Here is a 10,866-nt window from a genome sequence, read left to right as displayed (position 1 = left end):
AATTCCCAAGAGTTTCAAGTTTAGGTAAACGAATGAAATGCTAAAACAGAATTTCAGCGGTACAAGACTGAACCGAACATCTAGGCAGGCAGGTTCTGGGTTCCTGGGAGACCTCGGCATCAGGCTGACAGGAAGCTCCGGCCCACCGCTGGCGCCGGGAAACCCCTCGGCGGCCAGGCCCCGCCTTGCACCGACGTAGCGAGAGGCGGGGCGGCGGGCGATTGGCCGTCCGCGGAAGCTCGGCCGCTCAGCTCCCCGCCGAGGGAGAGGAGGAGCGGCCGGGCGGGCGCCGGGAGTGGGAGGCTGCCGGCTCGGCCGGGCTGGGCTCGGGCTTTGGCAGCGCACTCGGAGCGCCGGCTGAGAAGTGTTTAGTTGTTTTTTTTCCTTCAAAGTCTAATGGCTGGCGGAGAAGCATAACCCGCCTCCTCTCCGGATCTGTGCCTGGCTTTCCTCTTGCATCCTGGGACTCGTGACCATCATGCGGTGATGTGTGCCCAGAGAGAAACTGGTAAGGGTGAACCAGCCAGCCTCTGACGGCTTCCCTGCCTTCCCTTTCACTCCTCTTTTCCTCTCTGTTTCTTTACTCTCTCTGTCCTCTGCCTCCCGCAGTAGTGGTGTTCAAATGGGATGAAGTACCTGAAAACTGGACTTTGTGGCTTTGTTAAACTTTAAAAAGAAGAATCTTACAACATTTTCAGGCACTTGATCACAGTAGAGGGATGACTATCTTTTCTGAATGCTGGGTTTTATGAAAAGATGTCACGCATACTCACCCTTTGTCATCTCATTGTGAAATCGAACAGTTTAAAGCAATTCTGGCTCTGTGTCAAACATAATGAATAGAATAGGGGTAGAAATTTTTACCCAGTAGATGAAACACGGATTGATTCCTTAGGAAGAAAAAGGTGTGTTGGAGCTTGCTCAGAAATAGTTTTTACAGGAGCCCTACTAAAAAGCCCCCAATTTTCCGTGCAAACACTAGTTTTGCAGAGTTTCATTGTTGTTGGGGGGCACCCTTTACATTGTGAAAGCTGTAATTATACTTTATACAGCAGAGAGACATCTGGTTGGTTAGTGAAACCCTCCATTCTGGAAGGCTGGGCTCCCTGTGCCTTCAGAAATGATGTATTTAAATTGCTCATAATCATAAGGGCACGTCCACTCGGGTATTTAGAGTGTTATCTAAATAAAACCAAAGATTTTTCTTGCTTCTTTTCACATAAGTTCTTTTCAAGGAGAAAAACAATTCCGTAGTCTGAGGGCACGTCTCTGACTCTAATCAACCTTGAAAGATGACCCACAAGGATAGGGGACTCCTTATCCACCAGTGTTACTGTGTCCGAAAAGTTAACATCAGAGTAGATAATTATTTTGAAATTCGGCTAGGTCACCGTTTCTGGGAAGAGTACCATCAGAAAGAGAGATTTGGTGGCTTGTTTAGAGCCAATGTGTAACAATGATCATTGTAACGGCAGATTTATTCAGTGCCCAGATGTAAGCCCTCACTCCAGTTTACCCCACAAGGTAATCTCTCCTTCTAAACTCTTCTGTCCATGATACAAATACATATTACCTACATTCTGATAGTTTATCAAAAGGAAATCATGCTCTATATGTTGGAAAACAACTCTCCAACATTCAAAAACTTTTAGACAGTTTTAAAAAGTAACACTGTAACTGTTAAACACTTGTTAAGTTGTATGAAAAAGATGGAGACTCTGAGCTGTCTAAAAGGATGTCAGTACTGTTTGACCTTTGCCTAATAACAGTATTTGTTCAATATAACTGCTTAGTGACTAAATAGAATTTGAATGGGATATCATTTATTTTGATGTCAGTAAATGGAGGAAATGCTTAGAATTTGATTATAATTTGTAATAGAACAGAGATGACTCATCTTTTAGACAAATGTACTTAGAGTTAGCTTGAAAAATTAAGAGGTAAAAAAATGTCCACATACTCAAGCCGTCTCTACAGGCCTTATTGTCTGATCTAGTTGAAAGTAGTGTTTTTAATGAGGCAAAACCAAAGAAAAGGCTACAAAGATCACCTGGGGATCCTCAAAACCAAAAGCATTAGCAGCTGCGCAGGTTTCCTTCTCAGCTCAAAGAGGTTTGTTGTGAGTATATTCTCTTAAAACATCATTCCCTTCCTTCCTGCTGTGAAAGAATTTCAATCTGAAATTGATAGATGAATGGTTTCCCTCATCTGCCTTTAGGAAAACGAAGCTTAAAGACTGGGAGACCCATTTGCCATAAGTGCCTGATTTCCCTGGTGTCTCGGTGGTAATGAATCCGCCTTCAATGCGGGAGACCTTGGTTTGATCCCTGGGTTGGGAAGATCCCCTGGAGGAGGACATGGCAGTCAACTCCAGTATTCTTGCCTGAAGAATCCCCATGGACAGAGAAGCCTGGCGGGGTACAGTCCATGGGGTCACAGAGACGATGAAGCAACTAAGCGCGCGCACACAGAAGTCCATAAGTGGGATTTTTCCTAAATGTCAAGGAGTTAATCAGAAGTTTTGCCTTTTATCAGCATTGGAAAGTTTTTGCTTATGATTTCTAGAGTAAGAAATAAATGACCCAGGTTGGGTTGGTGTCCAAAAAATGAGCTACATTGAGTTTCTCTTGTATGATTAGACTGGCCTTATCTGCTCAGGGACTTTTCAAAGCAGGTCTCCATTTATTTTTACTTTTTAACAGATACTCACTGAACTCTCCCCTTGTTACATGCCCTGCCCATAAACACAGACTATTCCAAACCTGCCAGCTTCCCCAGTAAAGCCTGCGATGGAGGAGATGTGGGTTCAATCGCTGGGTGGGGAAAATCCCCTGGAGAAGGAAATGGCAACAGACTCCAGTATTTTTGCCTGGGAAATCCCCTGGACAGAGGAGCCTGGTGGGCTATATTCCATGGGGTTCCAAAGAGTCGGACACGACTAAGCTACTAAACAACAACATTCCAAATGCTCCATGAACTCACTTCTGGCTTGCTATAGTTCAGGTGTCCAAAATTATAATTCCTTTGTTATTCCCGAATAAACTCATTTCTTTGAGCATGCCTCTCAATTTACCTCTTTACTGAGATGGACGTTTCTACTGTAGATGGATTTATTTCATTTTAGAAACCATCTTAGTCATAGAAACAGTACTTTACACAAAGCTGGTATCACAGTTAGAGTAAAAGTAATGGTCGTACTAGTTTTATGAAAGAGTGTGTCCCTGTGGACTACAGCCCATCAGGTTCCTCTGTCCATGGGATTTCCCCCCTTAATTTATTTCGCTAAAATCTACTTACTCCATTTAAGGCTATTCTGAATGAGGAAGATGGGTACAACTACATTTCTGTTAAAAAACAAACACAAAATTTCAACTCTTTATGTAGGATAAATAATTTAAAAAAATCTTATCTTGGTTATAAGGAAGGTGAAAATTAGCTTTAAATTATCCAGAAATGTGAAGTCTTTCTTCAGTTTAGTGGGTGAAGTCGCTCAGTAGTGTCTGACTCTTTGTGATCCAATCCCATGACCATAGCCCACCAGGTTCCTCTGTCTGTGGAATTTTCCAGGCAAGAATACTGGAATAGGTTGCCATTTCCTTCTCCAGGGGATCTTCCCCACCCAGGGAGCGAACCCGGGTCTCCCATTTTGAAGACAGATTCTTCACTGTCTGAGCCGCCAGGGAAGCATTCTTCAGTTTATAGTACTCATAATTACTTAGAACTATGTTTAAAAATTCTCATTCCTCTTACAGACTATAATAATATATAGAAAGTTCTACTAAAAATCTTAACTGTCCTTTCTTTTTTGCTAAAGTCTTCCATAGAGAGGTATTCTGAGACAGTTTAATGACACATTCTACTAATCTGTGATGTCCTTCAGCCAACAAATTAACCTTGCCATGTTAGAAAAATGCCTGTCTTTTAAAAAAATTTTATTGAAGAATAGTTGACTTACAATATCATTAGTTTTAAGTGTGCAATATAATGATTCAATATTTTATACATTATGCATGAAGTTATTACAATATTATTGGTTGTTTTCTCTGTGCTATGCATTATATCCCTGTGACTTATTTATTTTATAACTGGTGGTTTGCACCTCTTAATCCTCTTCATCTGTTTCTTCCATCCCCCCTTCCCTTCCTGCAACCACTAATTTGTTCTCTATATCTGAGTCTGTCTCTGCTTTGTTATATGTCTGTTGCTTTATTAAATTTCATATATAACTAAAAGCATACAGTATTCATCTTTTTTCTGACTTATTTTACTAAGAAAAATAATCTCTAGGTCCATCCTCTTGTCACAAATGGCAAGATTTCATTATTTTTTTTATGGCTGAGTAATCTTCCATTGTGCATATATATCACATCTTTTTTATTCGTTTATTGAGGAACACTTAGGTTACTTTCATATCTTGACTGTTGTAAATAATGCTTCAGTGAACCTTGGGGTGCATATATCTTTATGGATCAGTGTTTTAATTTGGGGGGATAAATACCTAGAAGTGGAATTGCTAAGCATGTGATGGCGGTTGTTGTCCAGTCATGTCTGACTCTCTGTGACCCCATGGACTGCAGCGTGCCAACCTTCTCTGTCCTTCACTGTTTCCCGGAGTTTGCTCAAATTCCTGTTGATTGAGTCGGTGATGTCATCCAACCCATCTCATCCTCTGTCACCTCCTTCTCCTCCTGCCCTCAATCTTTCCCAGCATCAGAGTCTTTTCCAATAGAGTCGGCTCTTCACATCACCAAAGTGTTGGAACTTCATCATCAGTCCTTCCAATGAATATTCAGGACCAATTTCCTTTAGGACTGACTGGTTTGATCTCCTTACAGTCTGAGGGACTCTCAGGAGTCTTCTCCAACACCACTGTTCAAAAGCATCAATTCTTTGGTGTTCAGGCTTCTTTATGGTCCAAGTCTCTCATCCATACATGACTACTGGAGAAATCATAGCTTTGACTGGATGGACCTCCGTTGGCAAAGTTATGTCTCTGCTGCTTTTTAGTTCTACTTTTGAGAAGACTCTATTGTTTTCCAGAGTGGCAATGCCAATTTACATTTCAATTAACAGTGCACATTCCCTTTTCTATACATTTTCACCAATACTTGATGTTTCTTTTTGATGATAGCCATTTTGATAGGTGTGAGGTAATAGCTCATTGTGGTTTTGATTTGCATTTCTCTTCTGAGTAGTGATGCTGAGCATCCTTTCAGATGCTTGGTCATCCGTTTGTCTTCTTTGAAAAATACCTATTTAGATTCTGTGCATTTTTTAGTCAGACTGGCTTTACTTTTTGATACTGAGTTGTATGAGCTTTTTTTTTTTTTAATATGTTTTGGATATTAATTAACCCCTTATCAGACATATCATTTACAAATACCTTCTCCCATTAAGTAAGTTGTATTTTCATTTTGTTGACGGTTTCCTTTTTTGTGAAATAGCTTTTTCATTTGATGTGGTCCCACTTATTTTTGCTTTTTGTTGCCCTTTCCTAAGGAGACACATCCATAAAAAATATTCCAGGACTGATGTAAAAGTATACTGCCTATGTTTTTTTCTAGGAATTTTTGGTATCAAGTCTTAGTTGAAGCCTTTCACTTTTCAAGTTTATTTTTGGTTTATTTTTCATCCTTTTACATGTGATTGTACAGTTTTCCTAACACAACTTATTGAAGAGGCGGTCTTTTCCTCATATATTTATGCCTCCTTTGTCATACGTGTTAAGTCTCTAGTTGTGTCTGACTCTTTGCCACCATTGTAGCCCACTAGTTTCCTCTGCTTATGGGATTCTCCAGGTGAGAATACTGGAGTGGGTTGCCAGTTCCTCGTCCAGGGGATCTTCCTGACCCAGGGATCAGACCCACCTCCCTTACATCTCCTGCATTGCCCAGCAGGTTCTTTACCACTAATGCCACCTGGGAATCCCCCTTTGTCGTGGAGTAATCAATTGACCAGATGTGGGTGGGCTTCTTTCTGGGTTCTCTGTTCTGTTCCATTAATCCCTGTGTCTGTTTTTGTGTGAGTACCATACTGTTTTTATTACTGTAGCTTTGTAGTATAGTCGGAAGTCAAGGAGCATGATGCCTACAGTTTTGTTGTTTTTCTCAAGATTGCTTTGGCTAGTCAGGATTTTTTGTAGCTTCATACAGATTTTAGGATTACTTATTCTAGTTCTGTGAAAAAATGCTGTGGATGAATGGATAGAGATCGCATTGCATATGTAGATTGTTTTGGATAGTACAGTCATTTTAACAATATTAATTCTTGTGATCCATGAACACAATATATCATTCCATTTATTTGGGTCCACTTCAGTTTCTTTTTTAAACGTCTTATATTTTTCAGAGTACAGGTCTTTCATTTTCTTCATTGGGTTTATTCCTAGCTATTTTATTCTTTTTGATGCAATTGTAAATGGGATTGATAGCTCATTTTTATTGTATAAAAATGCAACAGATTTCTGTATATTAATTTTGTACCCTACAGTTTTACTAAATTTATTTACTCTAGGTTGTTTTTTTTTTTTTGGTGGAGTTGTTGGAACTTTCTGTGTGTAGTAGCATGTCATCTTCTAGTGACAGTTTTACGACTTCTCTCCCAGTTGGATATCGTTTATTTTTCTTTTCTGATTGTGGAGCTTAGGACTTCCAGTACTATGTTGAATAAAAATGGGAGAGTGGTCATACTTGTCTTATTCCTATTTGTAGAGGGAAAACTCATTGCTTTTCACTATTGAATAGGATTAGCTGTTGGTTTGTCATAAAATGGACTTTACTATGTTGAGGTATGTTCCCCCATACTCATTTTGTTGAGAATTTTTATCATAAATATATATCTTTGATAATAGCCTGTTCCTTTAAATATAATTTTTTCATCTTAGTAGGTAAAGACTTATTACTAGATATCCATCTTAATTTCCCGTCACTCCTTAATTTGTACTTGAAATGCAAACCATATTGAACGACACAGTGTTATGTAACACTGGGTTACAAGGTTTTCCAGCTGTCTTACCTTTATTCATATTTTCTTTTCTAAAATTTACAAATCCCATATCTGATTCGAGACATTTCCCAAAACTCAGTTAAAATTCTGTCTCTTGAGCAGCCTACCCTACTTTTCTGTCTTCTAATCTCATGGCATGTGTTCTCATATGTTCTAGTTCCATAAACATATATACTGCATGATTACCCTAGTGTTATTTGGATTTATTTTATTTTTGTCGAATTGAGTATTTTGACTGGTTCTGGGCATGTTTATTCATTCTCAGGGTCCCAGCAGTGTGCCTACAAGACAAGGTAAAGGCAGTGAACACTCAAAGGTGAGCTCCCAGAAGACAGACTTTTGTCTGTTGTGTGCTCTGATTAATCTCTCTTACCTGTTACAATGCCTGGCATAACAGTGGAAGCTCAGCAAACATTAGCTGGAAGAATGAAGTCGAGCCCTTTCAGTGTGCTGGACAAGTACTGGTACATTGATTTCATAAACCTCCTCTTAAAACAGCGTGAGGCTGAGTAGTATTCCATGGTATATAGCACCACATAAAAAGGAACGCATGTGAGTCAGTTCTAATGAGGCGGATGGATCTAGAGCCTATATACAGAGTGAAGTAAGTCAGAAAGAGAAAAGCAAGTGTGCATTAACACGTGTCAGTGGAATCTAGAGAAATGTCCCGATGAACCCGTTTGCAGGGCCGCAGTGGAGATGCAGACGTGACGGACAGGCTTGTGGACACAGTGGGGGAGAGGAGAGAGGGTCGAAGTGAAGGGTAACGCTGAAACATGGACTTTCCCACGTGCAGAAGAGAGAGCCGGTGGGAATTTGCTATATGGTGTTGGGAGCTCAAACCTGGTGCTCTGTGATAACCTGGAGGGTGGGTGGTTCCAGAGAGAGGGGACCTGTGTATACCTATGGCTGATTCACGTTGATGTTTAGCAGGAACTAACGCAATAGTGTAAACCAATTGTCCTCCAGTTAAAAAGCAAAAAATTGTCATTTAAATAAAAAAAAAAAAAAACCCAAAAACAAACAGTATGAGTTCTGTGATGAGGGAACTGAGGCTCAGGCTAAGAGCTTGCGACACTGACTGGGAGGCTGAGCACCAGTACCATTGGGACTTTTTAGAGCCTGTGTTCTTTCTCTGCTAACTGCGGATGCATCTGCTGTTTTGAAAACAGCTGATTATAATATCACTTTTAATTCAAATAGATGTGTTTTGGAGGGTGGAGAGCATCTAGTAATTATTGGAATTGACCACTTATCATGAAATCCAATTTATAATTCCAGTGAACACCATCCGTTTCTTTTTAATACCATTTGTAGTTTTCATCAATCTCTTATTGCTATTTATATACGGTACTTAATAACACTTAACTTGCAAACTTTGGGGACAATTTAAATACAGTCATCCCTCCCTGCCCTTAGCCCTTAGTGGCTCAGACTGTAAAGAATCTGCCTGCAATCCAGGAGACCAAGGTTTGATCTCTGGGTCAGAAAGATCCTCTGGAGAACAGAATGGTGACCCAATTCTTACCTGGAGAATTCCATGGACGGAGGAGCCTGGTGGGCTCCGGTCCCTGGAATCGCAGAGTCAGACACAATTGAGCGACTAACACTTACTTACCTATCCCTGCCTATCTGTGCAGGGTTGGTTCCAGAACTCACTGTGGATATAAAAATCTACAGATATTCAGAACGCAGAGTTGACCCTTCATATCCTCAGTTCTGTAATTGAGCGAGCCATGGTTGGTATAGTACTGTATTTATTGAAAGCAATCAGCATATAAGTGGACGTATGCAGTTCAAACCCATGTTGTTCAAGGGTCAAGTGTATGTGTGTTGAGACAGTTTAAGTAATTGACGTATGTAATCTGTGCTTGCATTACTTTGTCATGTGCTGAAGTAATTTTTATCCATTGTGAAATTATCTATGAAATATTTATGTCATATTTTAAGTGACCCAAATACTCCAGAATTGAATCTTAAAAAAAGGTTTTAGAAATGAATTAAACCTCTTATTCATCATACTGGAATATTCTTTTAATAATTCAACTAAAATAATACCTGTCTTCATCATTTATCCAGTAATGCCACAAACTTAAAGATTATAGTCTTTGATGTGTTTATTTGGTTTATAATTTAATAGCTCAGGTTAATGATCTGCAAGAGGCCTTTGGAAAACATTTGTGGTTTGTTTAGTTTTATGAGTATATACATTCTTTCAATGCCTAAATTCTTTCCGTTTTAGCTGCATATAATTCCACTTCCCAATTTATGCTTTTTTCCTCTTGTTATTCCATATTCTTTTAAATGTTTTATTTTCTTTTGCTTTTTACAGATTTCCATGATGACTAATCCAGAAAATAATTGCCCTATTTTTTGTGTATAAAAAAGTAGTTTCACTAATTATTTAAATAATATATGCATCATTGGGGAGTAAATGAATAGTTGCATAAAAATGATATTTAATAGTAATGAATCCATGGAGAATATATACTTTAAATTAAAAATAAGTCTCTCTAAAACAGTCACAGATATAGAAAGCAACTTATGGTAGAAAGTTACCTTTCTATAGAAAGGTAACTTATGGTTACCAAAGGGAAGGAGTCGGGGGAGGGATAAATTCCATAAATTATGGAATTAGCAGATACACACCACTCCATATAAAGCAGACACACACGGATTTACTGTATAGGGCAGGGAATGATATTCAATATCTTGTAATAACCTATAGTAGAAAAGGATTTTTAAAAAGAAACTATATATATGACTGAGTCACTTGGCTATACATCTGAAACTAACACAATATTCTAAATCAGCTATATTCAATAAAAAATAAAATTTTTAAAAGGTACAAAAACTAAATCTCTTCAGAGCAAATTTGGGTTGCCTAGGCTCATGGTTTTAAGTCTGGTCCCCAGAGTGAGAGCATCAGCATCACTGGAATTTATTAGAACTGCCAGTTCACAGGCCCCACTGCAGACTGACTGAATCAAATTGGGGCGAGAGTGTGTGTGTACCGTGGGAATCTGTGCTTTCACAGACTTTCTGGTGATTCAGATCTCTGGCAGTTTGAGGACACAGGCTTAGGCTTAAGAATCTTAAGATTTCTTTAGTCTTTATTTTGTTATTTTACTTAATTTTAAAATTTTTATTTGATGTACAGTTGATTTACAATATTAGTTTCATGTATGCAACATAGTGATTCAATATTTTTATAGATTACACTCCATTTAAAGTTGTTTTAAAGTGTTGGCTATATTCTCTGTGCTGGACAGTAGCCCTTGTAGCTTTTTTATGCATAGTTTCTGCCTCTTAATTCCCTATCCCTGACTTGCCGTTTTCCCTTCCCTCTCCCTATTGGTAACAACTTACTTGTTCTCTATATCTGTGCGGCTTTTTCTGTTTTGCTATATTTGTTCTTTTTCATTTTTTGGATTCCATGTATCAGTGATAACATACAGGATTTTCTCTGCCTGACCTAATAGCATAATAACCTGTAGGCCCACTCATGTTGTGGCAAATGACAGAATTTCATTATTTTTTATGGCTAAGTGATATATCATCGTGAGTGTGTATATGTGTGTGTGTGCCACATCTTTATCAGTTTATCTGTTGATGGACGTTTAAGTTGGTCCTGTATTTTAGCTGTTAAATTCTGCAATGAACATAGATCTTTTTGAATTAGGATTTTCATTTTCTTCAAATATATAGTCAGGAGTGGAGTGGGTGGATCATATGCTAGTTTTTTGAGGAACATCTATACTGTTTTCCACTGGGGCTGCACAAATTTATATTCCCACCGAGAGTGTACCAGGATTCCCTTTTCTCCACATCCTCATCAACATTTGTTATTTGTAGACTTTT

At 38.9% G+C, this 10,866-nt stretch overlaps 1 protein-coding gene across 2 annotated transcripts in view; it reads left to right on the top strand.

Moving 5' to 3' along the window:
• Positions 1-239: 239 nt before the first annotated feature.
• The window catches only part of ATP10D (ATPase phospholipid transporting 10D (putative)), a 123,826-nt gene continuing 113,199 nt past the window's right edge, over positions 240-10,866 (top strand). The window contains exon 1 of one of the 2 annotated variants that reach the window (XM_043438341.1): positions 240-508. The gene's annotated coding sequence lies outside the window, so the exon portion shown is untranslated. The remainder of the gene's footprint in view (positions 509-10,866) is intronic. The other variant, XM_043438340.1, reaches the window with a different exon arrangement.

This window comes from Cervus canadensis, chromosome 19 (genome assembly GCF_019320065.1).
Source record: "Cervus canadensis isolate Bull #8, Minnesota chromosome 19, ASM1932006v1, whole genome shotgun sequence".
NCBI lineage: Eukaryota > Metazoa > Chordata > Mammalia > Artiodactyla > Cervidae > Cervus > Cervus canadensis.
This window is presented reverse-complemented; position numbering and strand designations above follow the sequence as displayed.